The following is a 7,165-nucleotide window of genomic DNA, read 5'->3' on the forward strand; positions in this document are numbered from 1 at the left end:
TTCTGGCCCAAGAAGAGCAACAATGTACTGCCTCTTCCATATAATATGTTAATTTCCATTGCTCTATCTCTGTCTTGCAGAGAGTAGTGTTCCTCAAACTTGGATACCAACGTGAGTACATGAAATTATCCCAAGGATTATAGGAGCAAGGGCAATTTAAAATAATCAATTTCTAGCTCCTCAACATCCATATCTTCTTTTTCCTAAAACTTCTGCCTGAGTATCTATCTATCTTTATTCCACTTTACAAAAGAAACATGTATCCTTCATTTATATTATTAATTTCTATGGTGCATTATCCCAGGGTTCTGTTGTTTAAGCTACCTAGTCTATGGTATTTTTTTGTTATAGCAGCAGAAAACAACAGACTGTTTTTTAATTGCAATTATAGTATCCAGTATCCATTCCCAGAATTGGTCTCTGACTTCTGGTTCTGGCCACTATGAAATAGTAAGGTGCAGATTTGTCTTCTTGCCTGAAGGAACAAAAAAAAAATGACAAAATATATAAAACTACAGTTTTTAAGACATTAGACATCAAGCAAGGAATGACAGTAACTTCTAAGAAATGGAAAGCAATTGAGATGATCCTATAATTGCCCACTTTACTATTTTCAGAGGTTTTTTAGGCCATAGAGATGAGTGGGGAATCAAGCCTGGGCCAGGTGGACTCCTGGAGCTGACAGTCTGCGTTAACAAGGCAGCTACAGCTCACAAGACGGAGCACTGACGAGGAGAGAGCCACACAATAGAAAAGGAACTCCAAAGATCTGCAGTGGGAATGAAAAGATGAGCCAAAGATTGAAAGAAAGAATGGCAACTCACATATCTCATAAAATATTTTTATCCAACATATATGAAGAACTCTCAAAACAGCATGGTACTGGTACCAAAACAGAGATATAGACCAATGGAACAGAACAGAGCCCTCAGAAATAACGCCGCATATCTACAACTATCTGATCTTTGACAAACCTGAGAAAAACAAGCAATGGGGAAAGGATTCCCTATTTAATAAATGGTGCTGGGAAAACTGGCTAGCCATATGTAGAAAGCTGAAACTGGATCCCTTCCTTACACCTTATACAAAAATCAATTCAAGATGGATTAAAGACTTAAACGTTAGACCTAAAACCATAAAAACCCTAGAAGAAAACCTAGGCATTACCATTCAGGACATAGGCATGGGCAAGGACTTCATGTCCAAAACACCAAAAGCAATGGCAACAAAAGACAAAATTGACAAATGGGATCTAATGAAACTAAAGAGCTTCTGCACAGCAAAAGAAACTACCATCAGAGTGAACAGGCAACCTACAAAATGGGAGAAAATTTTTGCAACCTACTCATCTGACAAAGGGCTAATATCCAGAATCTACAATGAACTCAAACAAATTTACAAGAAAAAAACAAACAACCCCATCAAAAAGTGGGCAAAGGACATGAACAGACACTTCTCAAAAGAAGACATTTATGCAGCCAAAAAACACATGAAAAAATGCTCATCATCACTGGCCATCAGAGAAATGCAAATCAAAACCACAATGAGATACCATCTCACACCAGTTAGAATGGCAATCATTAAAAAGTCAGGAAACAACAGGTGCTGGAGAGGATGTGGAGAAATAGGAACACTTTTACACTGTTGGTGGGACTGTAAACTAGTTCAACCATTGTGGAAGTCAGTGTGGCGATTTCTCAGGGATCTAGAACTAGAAATACCATTTGACCCAGCCATCCCATTACTGGGTATATACCCAAAGGACTATAAATCATGCTGCTATAAAGACACATGCACACGTATGTTTATTGCGGCATTATTCACAATAGCAAAGACTTGGAACCAACCCAAATGTCCAACAATGATAGACTGGATTAAGAAAATGTGGCACATATACACCATGGAATACTATGCAGCCATAAAAAATGATGAGTTCATGTCCTTTGTAGCGACATGGATGAAATTGGAAATCATCATTCTCAGTAAACTATCGCTAGAACAAAAAACCAAACACTGCATATTCTCACTCATAGGTGGGAATTGAACAATGAGATCACATGGACACAGGAAGGGGAATATCACACTCTGGGGACTGTTGTGGGGTGGCGGGAGAGGGGAGGGATAGCATTGGGAGATATACCTAATGCTAGATGACGAGTTAGTGGGTGCAGCGCACCAGCATGGCACATGTATACATATGTAACTAACCTGCACAATGTGCACATGTACCCTAAAACTTAAAGTATAATAAAAAAAAACTCTCAAAACTTAAGAGGAATACAAAAAAATAATTAAAACTAAAATTAAACACCAGTTAAAAATGGCCAAAGTGTTTAAATGGAAACTTCACCATAGAAGGTACACAAGTGGCCTGGCACAGTGGCTCATACCTGTAATCCCAGAACTTTGGGAGGCCAAGGTGAGATGATCACTTGAGCCCAGTAGTTCCAGACTAGCCTGGCAAAGATGGCAAGAACCCTTCTCTACAAAAAAATTAAAAATTAGCCAGTCATAGTGGCACACACCTCTAGTCCCAGCTACTTGGGAGGCTGAGGTGGGAGAATTGCTTGAACCTAGGAATTTGAGGTGGCAGTGAGCTATGATTGTGCCACTGCACCCCAGCCTAGGTAACAAAGTGAGATTCCATCTCTTTAAAAAACTTTTAAAAGCAAATAAAAAAAATTAAAGAAGATGCACAGGTTTCAGATAAGTACTTGAAAAGATAGTCAATATCCATCATTAGAGAAATGAGAATTAAAACTACAAAACTAAAAATACTAAAAATACAGTAACAAAATACTAGACACCAATTAGAATGGCTAAAATTTAAAAGATCATATCAAGTGTTCGTGAGGAGATGGAGGAACTAAAACTCTTATATAACTACTTTGGAAAGCAGTTTGGGAGTTTCTTAAAAAATTAAGCCTATATATTTGTATGATGTATATACTGTCCTCTCCTGGGTATTTATTGAAGAGAAATGAAAGCATATTTCCATACAAAGACATGTACACAAATGTTCATAGGAATTGTATTTGTAATAGCCAAAAACTGAAAATAACCCAAATATCCATCAACCAGTGAATAGATAAACAAATTGTAATATCATTATACAGTGGTATACTATACATCAATAAAAAATGAACTATTGATACATGCAAAAACATGTATGAATCTCAAAATAATTCTGTTGAGTGAAAAAAGTCAACTCAAAGGGTGAACATATCATGTTACTTCATTTATATGGAATTCTAGAAAATTCAAACTAATCTGTAATGGCAGAAAATAGATCAGTGTTTGCCTGGGGACAGAGTTGGGGTGGCAGTGAGGGTCAGGAGAAAGAGGTTACAAAGGGGCATGAAGACACTTTTGGGGAGTGATGATTTCACAGATGTATACATATTTCAAAACTTATCAAATTCTACACCTTAAATATATGCAGGTTATTGTGTGTCAATTATTCCTCAATAAAGCTGTATTTTTTAAAAGGGAAGAGGGTGGAAGCCATACTAAACATCTACACTCAACAGTCATTAATCTTTTCTGGGCAAAGGATAAGAATTTCTCTAGCCCTTTCCCCACTCTAAGAGCCTTCTCCTCTTTCATCTTGGGTTCACATTTTTCAGCTCTCTCAGATCACACCTTCTCCAATTATTTTCAGCCTACCAGCAAACACTTCTATAACACACACTCCAGGCTTAACTTCTTCCTCTACATCTTGTTGCATAGGTTCCCAACATATAACATGTATTTCTTTTCATTCCTTGTAGCTCTCCAACCCTGGAATCCTGCTTGCATCTGCATTTGGGCTGGAGCCAGAACTTGAACTGGAGGAGTGGCTGGGAAAGAAAAATCAAATGTGTTTGAGGGGAATCAGTGGAAAAATGATTCAATCATTTTGGTCCTTGGGGAGAATGTAGAGCTCATTCTTCACACAGAAAGCCATTTAGACTTTCTTGAAGATCCTTTTCCTTTGAGAGCTAGTTTATGGTCAACATGTGGAACATGGCTATTCTATCCATATAACCAATAGTACTATTTCTCGAAGCCCCGCCATGTTCTAGCTCAGTCTTCACCAACCCCTAACAATTCAGAAAAAAAGGAGCCATATGGAAAACCTGTACATTTAATAAGCCTAATGCCCTTCATGACATTTAATAGTTATAACCTATGCATAAATGATTGGTAACAGGCAATTAATCCAATGTAAAGCCCTTATAGTTTATTTTCTATGTACAGATGGCAAACCCTATTAGTGTATTACTAAAGGAAACTTAATCATTTTTAACAAGTCCTATTGCCATCTTCCATAAATTCTTGTGTTAAAATTACTGTTTTTGGCAACCATGTTATTGGGTCCCTGAACGGATACAAATGTCAAGAGTCTGGTGCCCAGAGTGAGCAAGCAAATAGGGAAGCATCTCTAAAAAGCAAAAACAAAAACAAAACAACAACAGCAAAAAACAAGTGTGTTTTGTTGAACTTCAAGTGACATCACTAAAAACTTGTTCTTTTTTATACTATTTGATTATCTTCCATCATTCAGATCCTAAAGTTGCATTTCATTCCAATAGCATTGCTTTCCTGAAGCTTCTAGACCAATGATGGCTTCAGCGATACTCTGCATTCTTTTTAAAGTTGGCAGAAAATTCCCTTTATGAAGTTTCCTAATTTATTAACCATTTCCCTCTTTTACCTTCCTGTCCTTCCCATGTCTAGGCATGATTCTTCCTCATCATTTGGTGCATGTGCCCTGTATCTCTTATCAATCCATGTTTCAATCTCACTTTTTAATATCAGAGCTGATATCACAATCAACTTTCAGTTTTTATGTCTAAGTTTGTTAAAATTTGATCCTGAGAGTATTTTCTTCCAAAATAGTATTGTTCTATTTCTGTTCCTATTTGTTGTTCCATAGGTTTAGGCAATGTGGACACCTTGGAAGAATTACTCTCTGTTGAAGGTGTGCATGCTCCCAATGGTTAGAACAAAATGTTATCCTTGTAATGTGGTAGTAAAAACCACTGTTTTCACTTTAAAACTTTTTTAATTTTGAAAATACAATAATTATCAGATTGAATATTGTTGGACATTCCTAACTTATTGAAATATGTTTTTATGTTCTGCCTTTCTAAAAATTATTTCTCTAAACTTGACATCATTGAGCTATTTTGTAAAATCATTTTAAACAGTGGCCGCATATTTTACTCCATAATAAAAAGGAAAAGCATCTCCTGGGAAGCATTACTCTTTAGAATTCATGTAATTCAAGGATAATCAATATGTCACCAGAAACAAATAACTGAGACCAGACTCGTTTTGGGGGAGGTGATAGATAAATATGAATATAGGGCATCTCAAAGAGGGTACAAGGGTAAGTCCTAAAAATATAGAAAAGAGAGGATGCATATGCTAAAATTTGTTTTATTGAATTATAATTTGCTTTGTATTGAATTTTCATGAAAATAATATGGCTTGATGCACTTAAAATTTTTCGTACCATAGAACAATTCTTCAGTCTATTTAAGCCTATGAACTCTTTTCTCAGAATAAAGTTTCTAAAGACATAAAATAAAATACATACCACTACCAAGAAAATAGTTACATTATAGTTATCAAAGAACTGAAGAAAAAATCTATGATGTAGTAACATAGTTGCCTTTTATTATTGTATTAAATATGAAGGCCTGTCATTAAGTTATAATAAATAACATAATTACAAATGGCATTAAGCATAAATAATATTTTGATACCTCTTTAACAACTGTAATAAAATATGAAAATGTCTGTCATTTGTATTAGTGACAAGGTTATGGGTACTGCTAATACTACTATGATTTGTTACTTACATTCATAACTGAATGAAGTGGCAAATTTCAATTAGATGTTCGTGAGAATAAATATGTATTTTTCCCATCTAAATAACAGATCTCTTGAATTCTCTTTCATGCAAGAAGTTCCTTTGCCTGGGATGGTTTAGCAGAAACATTTCTATATATTTATAGATTTGAGTTTTATTTATTCAACTGAGCATTATTGAGGACATACTAATCATCTTAAAGTAAGTAGGGGCTCAGAACCAGAACTGTGAGGTATATATTATGGTACTATCTGAAGGAAATTTGTAGCTCAGTAGAGTAAGAAAATCTTATAAATTACTGCAATGAAACATTAGAGATATTATAAAGAGAAAAATCTCCGATGTAGAGGAAGCACAAAGAAGAGAAAGTAAGTCAAATAAACCAAGTTTCATAAACAAAAAAGGAGTCACCATGCAGATTTATGAGCGATGGATAGGAAAGAACTCCCCAGGGAGAGAGAACTTTAGGTCCCCAAATTCTGAAATATAAAACAGTTCTAAAAGTGTTGGTCATTTAATATGGCTTGCAATTTAATGTAAGAATCTCTTGCCAAAATTACATTTCACTCACAGACTCTGAGATGCTTAAACAAATAGCCTCACTTATTATGGAAACTTTATTCCCAAATAATTATTTAAGCATCTGTCTATTCCCCTGGAATGTTAACTTATTGTATATTTGATGAATGAATGAATGAGTGAATGAATGAAGTATATTTGAACCCTACAGTCCTATAGTGGCCCTGGTAATCTTATAAAAACCATCAGGTAGCAGATATTCAATCCAAGAATGGCTGTTAGCCATGAACAAAACTCAGATGATGAAATGCATAATGCTTTTGTATTCTTGATTCTTTCTGTCTGAATTCATTAAAATCAAAAAGATTTTGTGAGGAGATGGACTGGAGAATAGTTTTATCCCTGTTGGCTTAGAAAAATATGGCTTACTGAACTGGTTTATGAAATTGAATTTGAAAAAGACAGTAAAAAATACTCTTCTTTCAGCAAAGAAAAAATAATAATAATCAAATGGAGATTCTTCAGGCTAAGTCATCTCTATAAAGATTTCTACCCTCACTCTTCAAAATCAGTAAAATAAGGATTATAACCATGATGGTCATTATATGTTTACATATTATTTAAAGAATAATAAATGAGGCATAGCAAGATGATGCCTATTTCTGTCACATGTAAATTTAACTTCAAGTCACCATAAAACAAGTCTCACAGTCATAGATAGCAGAAAGGCGGTGTCTGAAACACAGCATACCCAACTACATGTAGGACTAATCCACAAGCCCTCAG

The 7,165-nt window shown here is 35.2% G+C and overlaps 1 long non-coding RNA gene across 2 annotated transcripts in view; it reads left to right on the forward strand.

Moving 5' to 3' along the window:
• The window catches only part of LOC134729949 (uncharacterized), a 224,230-nt gene extending 218,324 nt beyond the window's left edge, over nucleotides 1-5,906 (forward strand). For both annotated transcript variants that reach the window (XR_010111524.1, XR_010111523.1), the window contains one exon: nucleotides 3,771-5,906. This is a non-coding gene — a long non-coding RNA (uncharacterized LOC134729949). The remainder of the gene's footprint in view (nucleotides 1-3,770) is intronic.
• Nucleotides 5,907-7,165: the final 1,259 nt, after the last annotated feature.

This window comes from Pan paniscus, chromosome 2 (genome assembly GCF_029289425.2).
Source record: "Pan paniscus chromosome 2, NHGRI_mPanPan1-v2.0_pri, whole genome shotgun sequence".
In the NCBI taxonomy this organism is placed as follows: Eukaryota; Metazoa; Chordata; class Mammalia; order Primates; family Hominidae; genus Pan; species Pan paniscus.